A 12,634-nucleotide genomic window follows, 5' to 3' on the forward strand; every position below is an offset into this window, starting at 1 on the left:
ATGTGGTCGCAAGGAGTCGGACACAACTGAGCGACTGAACTGAACTGATCTGAAAATACAGACGCCGAATGACTAAAACACATCTGAAATAGGATTGTTAACCTTAAACAATAAAAGCTTTAGAGGGACAATCTAAAATGTTAGTGGGAAGAGGGAAACTACATCAATATTAATGTCAATATATTTGATTTTCCAACACTAGAGCTTTGATTATTTCCCGTGGCACATAGTTTGGAAACAACCATTTATCTGATATAATTTTATTTCCATTATTATTCCCAACAGCTACTTTTTCAAATAGTGAGTGCAAAATAAAACTGAATTTGAAAAGTTTGGAAAGTTTTTTTTCCCAGTGGGTTGGAGTTGACAAACCTTCTAAATAGAAACACATCAAGAAAGATCAATTTGGTCAAGCAGGGCTACTGATTTAATAAAATCATTCTTTAAATCTGGGTTAGTATTTATTTAAAAAGCTCTGAGTCCATCTCAGATTGGCAACCCAAAGTCCACAAAAACAGCTCCTGCCAACCATAAAAGGGTTGCACATGGAGAATTATGACAAGCTCCTGAGAAGGCATTCCATTTGTCTGGGTCCACTAAGTTTCACTGGAGTCCAGCAGTCTTTTGAAAGATAAATGCCTTTATGTGAGATAGGGAGGCTGACTGATGGAGGCTGATAGAGATGACAAATTTGGACCAGCTATCATTCTGGCATTAGGAAAGCTTCAAAGCCTCGCTAATCCCAGCAGCCTTGAGCTACCTGGTATCTGCTTTCTCTCCCTCTGTCAACAGAATGGAGTTTCCAGCAGCCAACAGCTTGACATGTAATTTGCAAGATCAGTCTTCTCAGGAGCTCTCTCTCACGCTTTGAGAGTTGTGGAGCACAAGTTTCTATTTGCATATTCTTGAGAATGTGTTATTTTAGAGCTATCTAAAGGTTAATATTCTTTTACCTATTATAAAGAATGCTGGTCTCAATAATGTAGGCTTATAGCCAGGCAGCCCACACTGCTTATTTGCTGCCTATTTTAATAATAGAATCATGCCATAATGAAACCTTTTTAATGTATGGTAATTTAATTGCGGAAACCCTGTCTGTTTCAACAAAAAGCCTTCCATAAGTAGCTTTAAAGATTAAGTTATGGGAGGCGACTCTCTTGCCATCTCCCAGTGGATGTGTATTACATTGCATTACATCCCTGCCATTCTGAACTGGCACAATGGCAGGCTTGGATCTCCTTAACTCAGCTCTGAAATTAAAACTTGGGTTTATAAACCATATGAACCAATGATTCATTCTGCACAGCTGAGGGAGTAAGCTTTCAACCGGCATCCGAACTTAATAGTCTGTATTGAGAATCACAGAAATGGGAATAGGCAGGATCCTCAAACAGAAATAATGATAGGCTTGCCCTTGCTCATATTTTGAGGTTTACTCTAGAAGTACACTATTTCCTCCTTGAATTTTAGACTTACCGATGCCAATGAAGGAAGTCCTTGTCCCTCTAAGTGATCCAGCCTAATTCATCAGGAAACTATGGTTTTCATGGAATAATTACAGTCTATTCCCTTGAAATTGGTAGCAATATAGAGCTGGTCAGAGATTCAGGAGTCCCAGCTCAGTTCTAGCAGATTTCAACTTTCTCAAGTGTTATGCCAGCATGTGGTATAATCTGGCATTCTAGATCATTCATGGGCGATCTAGTTAGGAATAGAGTATACCCGAGAGGGTTCCTTGTGATGAGAGCACATCCTCAGAGTTCCTGAAGATCCAACATAAACTACAAAGTGTAGCACAGAAGAGGAATCACAGAGACGAGACACGATTAGAAAGCAAGTGTGTGTCAAGAGAGGACATTAGAAGGAGAAAATATGGAACCTACAAGGAATGAGAATCACATGTATTTACTGCCTCTTCCCCTTAGGGTGGGGCTTCCCAGGTGCCTCTGTGGATAAAGAATCCATCTGCAATGCAGGAGACACAGGAGATGTGGGTTCAATCCCTGGGTCAGGAAGAACTCCAGGAAGAGGAAATGGCTACCCACTCCAGTATTCTTGCCTGGAGAATTCCAAGGACAGAGGAGCCTGGTGGGCTACAGATTATGGGGTTGCAAAGAGTCGGACGTGACTGAAGAAATTGAGCATGCATGTATGCCGTTTAGGGTAATCATTTAACAATTACATTAACCTTACAATGATGCATCACATTTCCTTGATTTGAAGAAGTCTGAAATGAATACATGTTTGGAGAGGTGCCTTCTAGGCCAAGTAGCCTCCAGAGTACATTTTGCAGTGTATTAATATCAGTACTGAGTCTCAAAGCAGAAATGATAGAATAAAACAACAATCTTCACAGACTTTTTTTCCTGGACTGAAGGACAGCTCCTGGGTGTTTTAAGAAAATGGAAAGTTCTAGCCTTGCTCTGACCTGCAGTACACCAGCGGGAGGGCTTCACCACAAAACAATATTTATACAGAGTTGCCTTGTGCTACTTTTCCAAATCACCAAGACTTGGTACGGAAACGATCTTAAGGAGATAGCTTCACGTTCCCGTAATCATTGGTCACTGTTCGGTTTAAGTGTGTGGTGTGTCAATACTCTTTCCCAAGCACCACCAAAAGGAAAATGATTAGCATTTAATAGGACTATTTCAGAAATGGTGAAATAGAGTCTTTCTGACTTAATATGCCTAAGCGATTTGCCTGAGATCATCCAAAACACTATGGTCCTTCGAAAGTCTGAGTCACTGATTCCCAGGCCACTGCTGGAAACATGAGCATATGTACTCCATCACCCCTGTCAGAACTCGGCATGCATGCCTTCAGTCCTGAGCTATGCCTTCCCATTGCACTCACTGAGTTCAGTTCTACTTGCTATTCTTTAAGAATGAATTGTTTAAATGGTTCCTACCTTATGATTATAATTCGGCAGGGCACTGTTACCTTATTAATTAGGTGAGCACTCTGTAATTTATTAGTGCAAGAGCGCTGGGTGTTTTCTTTACTTATAATTGCTCTGAGCACACTCAGGGAATCTAAAATTGGAGGGGCTGGGGAATTATTAACCCTACCTGAAGGGAGACAGTGTAATAATTCCTTCTTGCTTATTCACAGCGATCCTCTAGGTAGACCAGGTGACTGAAGAAGGGCAGGAGCCGGCAGAGTCCTACCTGCCTGCCCACCCCCTCCCCTGGCCCTGCTCAGGCAGAGGGAGGGAATTCAAGGAAGCTGTGCTGTTTAAGAAGTAATTGCCTTTCGTAGCTCTAATTGACTTCTGAGAATCCCTGAGACGCTGAGGTAAAACAAGGTACCTAGCAACCTTCACAATTTATCTTCCTTGGGAGGAAGGGCTAAGTGGATTCAGATCCTGAAAATCAAGCAAGTCCTGTGAAAACACTGACCTTCTTAACTGAAGGAGAGATATGTATGTGTATGCTAAATCGCTTCCATCGTGTCCAACTCTGCAACCCTGTGGACTGTAGCCCGCAAGCCTCCTCTGTCCACGGGATTCTCCAGGCTACTGCAGCGGGTTGCCATGCCCTCCTCCAGGGGATCTTCCCGACCCAGGATGGAGCCCACATGTCTCATGTCTCCTACTTAGGCAGGTGGGTTCTTTGCCATGAGCGCCACCTGAGAAGTGAGGCAGAGATGGTTGACAGCAAAACTTCTTCGCAAAGGATTTGAGTGGGAAACATCATGATTGCCTTCCCCACCTGGCCTTAGACTGGTGGTCAGAAAGGATAAGAGATGGCTGGCAGGAAGGCAGGCTGAGAAGAGAGAGAAACCAGAGATTCTGAAGGACTGATGGGAGAGCAAATGTAGGCATGGAAGCAATGTGATGATTGATGCCTGGAGAACTCCCAGGGGGCTCAAAGCTTGCTTGCTTCCATAGAGGTTTTTTTTTTAATGTGACTGAATTCAAATTTATTTCCCACCTGGATAACTTTGTCAAGAACTCTGGTTTCTAGACTGCTTTGACTTTGTCAATATCTGTTTTACCTGAAACATTTTCCAAGCTTCCATATTGGTGGTTATTCTCTAGAAAGCTAGTGAAAATCTACTTGTAAAGCTCTAGGTATGTGAGCCAGTCTTATCTGCATAATAAGAAATATCTGTCATAATATTTTTGAGTACTTGCAATGAGCCAAACTCTATGCAAATTGCTCTTTTATTGTCGAGTTGCTCAGTCATGGTGACTCTTTGCGACCCCATGGACTGCTCTTTTATATCAAATATAAAAGATATATCTGCTCTTTTATATACAGATCAAAAAATCTGTAGAAGACAGAGGCTAGATGCTTGGATTTTGCAATCAGAGAAACAAAGGTCACATCCTAGATCTGCATTTTATGATCTGTGTGAACCTGAGCAGATCTAATTAGGATCAAACAATTTCTAGTTCCTAGAATGTGGGAAGGATTAAGTAAATTAAGAAAGCAGATAGCACAATGCTTGATGCACAGTAGCATGTCTTTAAATAATATTTGGGGTGGCCTCTTTGTCAGAAGCCAAAGAGTAGGTGGACAAAGTACAGGACACGTAGGTACAGAAATGGGACTTGAGTGCCCAGAAAACTGAGCCTGTCTATAAACCCACTTCTCAGTTCAATCCTTATTTCCCGGCACAAACCTGGAAACACTAAGAAGCCCCAGGAATAAATATGAAGCAATAAATCTCCTCCCATCACTGGGTCTTTGGTAAGGGGTCAGAGAGAGGCTCCATGTCCCGTAACTCTTTCCAAGCCAGTTTCTGAAGATTCCTGCTCCTCTCTGCATGATCAAATGGCTCCCAGGTTACAGCACTGACATTTCCTGATCATTTCAGTGTTGGTTTTATCCTAATCACTCTCCCAGCATGCTTCACTGAAGTGTAACACCCAGTTACCTCTATGCTCATCCCATCACCCCATGCCGGGAACTGCCTCACCATCTACTACAGTGCCCTAGGGCAGAGATAAATTCTATCCTTGGTTCTCAAAACTGACTCACTTCTGATTACTAGCTCTCTCCTTAGGAGCCTGGCATACATTTCTGAGGAGCCAGGATTGGAGACAATTTAAGAAATGATTTTATACTGAAAATCAACTGCTAAGTCTGCAGACCTATCTTTCTCTACTTAATGTAAATTCCGTTCTCCTCAGATCCTCTACTTGGGAGAGCAGACAGCGACAGCGAGACTTAATTTTCAAATGCTTAGAAATCAGGACTATGCTTCTTACAGTCCTGAGAAGCAAGGCATCAACCTTAATAAAAAGCCTATGAGATCCCAAAAAAGACCTCAACTGGTCCGGCAACATGACTCTATCTATACCTGTCTTAATCTTTTGTTGTCTTTTTTGTTGCTGTTGTCAACATTCTTTGTTTGCCTGAGTTCCTTCAGGATGCGTTTGGATGTCTTTACCTAAAATCAAAAGAATTCAAGTTAGAGGATCACGGTTGGTCCCTGAAGCCAGGTTCTGGGTGGTGAATCTACCCCTGTTCCAAATTCAGCAGCAACCAAAGGATGGGAAGAGATGGGGAAGAGAACCAGGAATTAAGGAACCTGGAAACGATAGAGGCTATGAATCTTTCCTCACTGGGCTTTCTCTCCCAAACTTATCCTGACATATTTGTCAGAAATGACTTATCTGAAGGGAGTACTACACTTTAAATCGTGTTTAGTATTTTCCAGCCATTGTAGAAGGGTTCTCCAAAACTGTTATGGAATTCATGAATTGGGGGTGATTTGATAGTTTATAAATTGGCAACAGTTCACAAGATGCTATGATTTTTTTTAATCTTTTTAAATCTTTTGCCCATCGCTTAGTTGTACCTCCAGAATGGTTCTGCTCTCCAAAGCATTGATATACTCTCAGGGATAGAGTCACAGAGTACCTAGAGTGGCTGGAGATTAAGCAGCAGGAGAGAAACAGTGACATTTCAGAGGAGATTGGAAATTAGATGGAAAACTGGTGAGAGAAAGTTGATGCAAGGAAGCCAGGGGCCCGCGAAGGAGGTCCAGCAAGATGGCAGGCTAGTCGGGAAAGAAAAAAGGGATTGCAGCAGCAGCAAGGGCAAGAAATAGAAAAAGCAAAATTATGCAGCCTCACCTCTTAAACTGCCTTCCAACTTTGTGATTTTCAAAGCAAGTTAAGATGCAAAGCCTCCTGTATTTTCATCTCTTCAACAACTTTATACCGAATACCTGCCAGTCACTGTTCTCAGTCCCGGGAGCACAGCAGTGAATAAAATAGACAAAATCTTATCCTCATGGCGCTTAGAATCTGAAGGGGAGGCCGAGAACAGTAAAGAAACATGAAAGATCTGTAATGACAAGCCCTGTGATGGAAAACAAAGCAGGGTGGGAGGTTACAAAGTGAGAAATTGTGACAATTCAAATATGATGGTCAAGGAAGTCTTTTGGGAGAACTGACAACTAAGCAACAGCTAAGAGACTGGAAAGAAAACACATTGTGGGGAAAAGGCTTCCAGGCGAAAGGAAGAGCAAGAGCCAAAACTCTGAGGCTGAAACTCCACTGCGGGTTGGAATTGCACCCTGGAGGCACTTTGATAAGAACCCTGCAGGAGGGGTTTGTTCAATCACTAAGGCCCCTCGGACTCTCTGTGACCCCATGCACTGCAGCACGCCAGGTTTCCCTGTCCTTCACCATCTCCCACAGTTTGCTCAAACTCATGTCCACTGGCATCATGTCGGTGATGCCATCCAACCCTCTCATCCTCTGTCGTCCCCTTCTCCTCCTGCCTTCAGTCTTTCCCAGCATCAGGGTCTTTTCCAATGAGTCGGCCCTTTGTATCAGGTAGCCAAAGTATTGGAGTTTCAGCTTCAGCATCAGTCCTTCTGATGAATATTCAGGGTTGATTTCCTTTAGGATGGACTGGTTTGATCTCCCTGCTATCCTAGGGACTAGGGATTAGGACTGTGGTGCTATCTCCAGCACCACAGTTCGAAGGTATCAATTCTTCAGTGCTCAGTCTTCTTTATGGTCCAACTCTCACATCTGTACATGACAACTGGAAAAACCATAGCTTTGATAAGACTGACCTTTGTTGGCAAAGTGATGTCTGTGCTTTTTAATACACTGTCTAGCCTTGTCATTGTTTTTCTTCCAAGGAGCAAGCATCTTTTAATTTCATATCCGCAATCACTGTCTGCAATTTGGCAGGAGGGAGAGCGGTAGACAGAATCAGAGGTGCTACATAAAAGTACTTCAGAGTTCTGTTATAGTAGATGTTCCAAATGCTCCAATGAAATAACAGAAAGAGATGCTTCTCCCTGCTTTACAGCTCAGGAAACAGAAGGGCAACTTGAATTCAGGGCTCCTTTACTACAAATCTGAAGAGTTACCAGGTAGGACAAACAGAAGAGATGGTGGTTAGGAATGCTAAAATGAACTTAAGAGGAAATGTAAGCTTTAGGAATGTATTATAATTTGGGAGGGAAAATGGGATGATTTCTATTTTCATGGCCACTATTATGCATGAAATTCCACCATTAGTAATTCATTCCTTTGAATGTCACAAGTTTTTCCATAAACACAGTATATGACCTTGGTTATTAGCAAACTGAGAAAGTCCCTACTAAAATGAGACACGAAGTGGTAAAATGTCAGTAAAGGGTATGACAGCACTGAAAATAAAATGGATAAGAAGTAAACATCTCTTTACAGAATATTCTGAGCATTCATTCTTATAGGTCACAGCATTGCTTAAGCAATAATTCCTAAGTTGGTTCTTATCCCTCTTCATAAAAGAGAGATTCTAACTATAGTAATGATGAACTTCTATTAATAGTAATAGCTAACACATATATGACACCAACGGCAATGTTGTGAGTGTTTACATTCAGTTACTCATTTAATTCCTTTAAAGACCCAGTGATTTATCTCTGTTTTACAGATTAGGAAACTGAGGCACACAGAGGCTACTAATAAGCTGAGTTGCCACCCAGCTGATGATGACGAAAGTCACTCAGTCGTGTCCAACTCTTTGCAACTCCGTGGCCTACACAGTCCATGGAATTCTGCAGGCCAGAATACTGGAGTGGGTAGCCTTTTCCTTCTCCAGGGAAAAGGCCATCCAGTTAGTAAATGGCAAAGCCAGGTTGAGTATCTGGTTCCATAACCCATAGTATCAATATTAATAATCATACTATGCTACTTTTATGTATTCATTGAATTGTGTTGATTGATAAGCCAGTAAATAAAATTTTTCTCCCTTGGAAAGGGGATATTGTAGTAATGCAGTTTGACTAACTGGCAATACAAATCAAGGGTTGGCAGTGTTTTTCTATAAAAAGTCACTAATAAATATTTTAAGTTTTGACAGCCATATCACTGCTACTGAAAGGACTCAACTCTACCACAGAAGTGTGAAAACAGCAATAGACAACACAATGTGTACGCTGGCTAAGAGCCATTAAAATTTTATCTACAAAACAGGCAGAGGCTGAATTGGCCCATGTGTCTTTGTTTGCCCACTCCTTGACATAAACAGTTTCAAAAGAAGATACACACCTCCCAAGCACATTACAGTTGTGTGTGTATTGTCCCTAAATCAGGAAGTTCAGAAGTGAAGTGTCAGAGATAACTGTAAATTGCAGGTTCCAGATTATACCTGACTGTCCTGGGTCTGCTTGTCAGAATCCTAAGGAAACCTCAGCAGATCATTCAGTAGGAGAACATAAGCATACTGATCACAAATACATTAGTGAGAAAGATATATTTTAAATTAAGCACTATGTATTCCCCAAAAAGATATCAAAATTTTACAGTCTCTTGGTATCTTAAATAAGTTTTATGAAATTTGCATGCAGCCCTCTGAAAGTATCTCAGCCTCTGAAACCATTGTCCCAACCCTGCTCCCCACTCCACTTCCAGCCTGGTTATGCCTCACTCAGAATCTCCTCCTGGCATGAAAGACGCATTTCCCCGGACACGTGTTCAGAACAGCAAGAAGCTTTTCCTGGAGATTATTGCAATTGGGGTCAAACCTACTGAAAGAAGAGAGAGAAACTGAACTCAACTCCACTGAAGCAGAGGCAGCAGGATTTTTAAACCCTGGGGTGAGCTTGTGGAAAAGTTCTGGGGGATGCTGGCCAGGGTGGTGGTGGGGCGAGGTGGGGGGTATAGCTGCCGTCATTTACTGAAGTTAGACTCCTGCCCTCCACTGCAGACTGGGAAACAGGGGACCTCTTTCCTGATGACAGCATTCCAGAGGGATGGGTTCCAGGTCCTGAAGAAAGACATTCCTGGACAACAGCATATTGTACCTCAAAAGGCAACAAAGACAAAATTCACAGTTGCAAGTTTTCTATAAAATAAGAGCTCTAAGAAAGGGAGATCAGGGGTCTAGAGTCAGGAGAAAAGCCTGTCTGGAGTTTAGTCAAACTGAGGGCAACGCTGACTGCTCGCTGGGCACCTAAGGAAGAGCAGGGAGGCCTCAGAACCTGTCACTGGTCTTCCTGTCCTAAAGCAGGCGCACACTCGGGCACCCTTTCTTTAAGGCCTGAGCACCCCTCGTCTGCAGAAGCCCATGGACGGAGGAGCCTGGCGCGCTACAGTCCATGGGGTCGCAGAGAGTCAGACACGACTGAGCAACTCAGCAACAAGAATCTCTCCAGACGGCTGCACCAAGGCCCGTCCAGAGACTCACTGAGGCGCGAGGCCAGGTCCCCAAGCCCTCCGAGCACCCTCAGGACCACCTTCAGCGCTTTCAGAGAGAAAGCTGAACTCAGACTCTTTTCCTCCATCTAAGGGAGTCCGTAATCACACTGCAAGTCAGTAACTGGGCCAAACAATGTGAAAGAAACCCTTGCATTTATGTTTCTGACACAGCAGCCAGCCCATGTCTTTCACTCTCTCCCTGCCCCACCCCACTTCACTTCTAACTGAACCTGACTATCTATGTCTGTCACACTCTGGTTCCTCTATTTACCCAACTCAGATTTAAAAAAAAAAAATTATTTTAAAAATGTTTTATTCATAGCAAGTTGATTTTTAACAGCTTTTAATTTTAGAATAATTTTCAATTTACAGAAAAGTTGCAAAGATAGTACAGAGTTCCCATATAAATCCCCCTTCCCACTCACAGTTTCCCCCACTGTTATCCTACATTAGAGTGAGCCATCTGCCTAACTGATGAACCAATGCTGATATCTTATTATTTCAGATTTTCCCTAATTTCTTCTCTTTCTTGTTTTATGAACCCACCCAAGACATTACCTTTTCTCAAATTTCTCCATTTTGCTTCTCCTCGTGGTTTTGAAAATCTAAGGAATTTTTAAAACAATCTTTTGTAAAGCCCATGAGATGAGAACAATATATGTTTGGGAAATTTCTATTTGTTCTACTCTAGTTACTGGCTGGACCCTAGTGTTGACGTGTGAAAAGCAAGAAATTGGGGCTAGAAATGGGAACTTCAGATCCACAGTGTGAAACTTTATTCTGTAGAATCAGAAGCCATTAAAGAATTTTTCTTTAAGCAGAAGAATGACATGAAATGACTCTGTAATAAAAGTAATCTGTCCGTAATGTGCAAAATGGTTTGAGAATGAAGAAAATTCTGGAAGCAGAAAGATGGCTGGATCAGCCAGGGTCATAATCTGTGTGTAAAGTCATTATAGCCTAATCTTGGTTGCTGGCTAGAGCAGTAGAAGAAACATATAAATAAAATTTTGAAGGAAAAATTGCTAGAAATTGCCAAATGATTAGAGATAAAAGTGTAGAAGAAAAGAGAAGATATTGAAGATCAACCTAACGTTTCATGCCTCAAAAATAGGGAGGAAAGTTGCCCTAGCTTCAGGAATACTGAAATCAAGAGGGATAATTGAATTCTGGGCAACAATAGGCGCTGTGTATTTAGACCTCCTAAGACTAAGGTGGGTAAGACTCATTTGGCATGTTAATAATAGAACCTCTCTCTTCTCCCCAGTGGCAGGGCTACAAATACATCACTTAAGTGGATATTTTTCATATAACCCATCACTTCATGGCAAATACACAGGGAAACAGTGCAAACAGTGGCTGACTTTATTTTGGGGGGCTCCAAAATCACTGCAGATGGTGACTGCAGCCATGAAATTAAAAGATGCTTACTCCTTGGAAGGAAAGTTATGACCAACCTAGACAGCATATTAAAAAACAGAGACATAAGTTTTTCAACAAAGGTCCATCTAATCAAGGCTATGGTTTTTCCAGTAGTCATGTATGTATGTGAGAGTTGGACTATAAAGAAAGCTGAGCACCAAAGAATTGATGCTTTTGAACTGTGGTGTTGGAGGAGACTCTTAAGAGTGCCTTGGACTGCAAAGAGATCCAACCAGTCCATCCTATAGGAAATCAGTCCTGAGTGTTCATTGGAAGGACTGATGTTGAAGCTGAAGTTCCCATATTTTGGCCACCTGATGCAAAGAACTGACTCATTTAAAAAGACCCTGATGCTGGGAAAGATTGAAGGCAGGAGGAGAAGGGGACAACAGAGGATGAGACGGTTGGATGGCATCACTGACTCAACGGACATGAGTTTGGGTAAACTCAGGGAGTTGGTAATGAACAGGGAGGCCTGGCATGCTGCGGTTCATGGGGTCGCAAAGAGTTGGACACGACTGAGCAACTGAACTGAACTGAACTCTTCCATCCTATCTTTGATTTGATTGTCTTGCTCTAAAACTATCTAAAAATTGCCACAATGAACAATCAACTGAAGGGCCAACCCTCTTTGAAGAGATCTACATCTACACGCCAGATTGCTCCTGTTTAAATAGCACTGGATTTTCAGCACTGTCACCAAGAGTTCACATCAAAAACAAAAGACAGAAAACAACTATGTCATCTTTGACTCTTTCACATGAAGCTGAAATCCTGTTCATATTTTCTGGGTTGGTGCTAACATTGTGTGCATTTCTCAATGTCAATCTTTATGAAACATAATAATCTATATAGAAAAGGAATCTGAAGAGGGATGAATATAGGCATAAACTGAATCACTTAGCAGTACAACTGAAACTAACACAACATTGTAAATCAACTATACTCTAATATAAAATAAAAATTTAATTAGAAAAAAAAATCTCTAAGGGACATAGACCCTCCATCCATGAACTAGAATAAAATTCTTTGGTCAAAATCACAAAGATTCTATCTACCAGTATCATGTTTTAAAAGAAAAGATAACTGCTTTTATATACAAAAAGGAAATTCCAAATCCAAGGAATATTAGCACTTCTGAGGTTAACAAACTTGGGAATCAAGGGCCAAAGGCCAAGTGATATGATTTAGTTGGTGGTGGTACACGATGTACAGGTAATGCTGAATTGCTTCTTTCTGGGACTATATTTGAGCATTCACTATAACCTCTAAAACAAGATGCTCTATCTAAAAATGCATTTGCTTGCAGCTACAGCCTGGTAAGCTTTTGCCCAGTGCCTTGCCTATATTTCCTTTCCCATCACTGCTGATTACCTAGACACATATGTGTGTAGAGAGGAGAAATCTCATTTGTAATTATCCTGCTCCTTCTGCTTAATTCAGTTGGATACATCAATTCAAATTTTGTGACATCACAATTTTACCAGGATGAAAGGAAATGTCATATCTCAAGCTGTGGGCTGTAACATCAGTGAATGAATCAGACAGCAG

Source organism: Odocoileus virginianus, chromosome 8, assembly GCF_023699985.2.
Source record: "Odocoileus virginianus isolate 20LAN1187 ecotype Illinois chromosome 8, Ovbor_1.2, whole genome shotgun sequence".
In the NCBI taxonomy this organism is placed as follows: domain Eukaryota; kingdom Metazoa; phylum Chordata; class Mammalia; order Artiodactyla; family Cervidae; genus Odocoileus; species Odocoileus virginianus.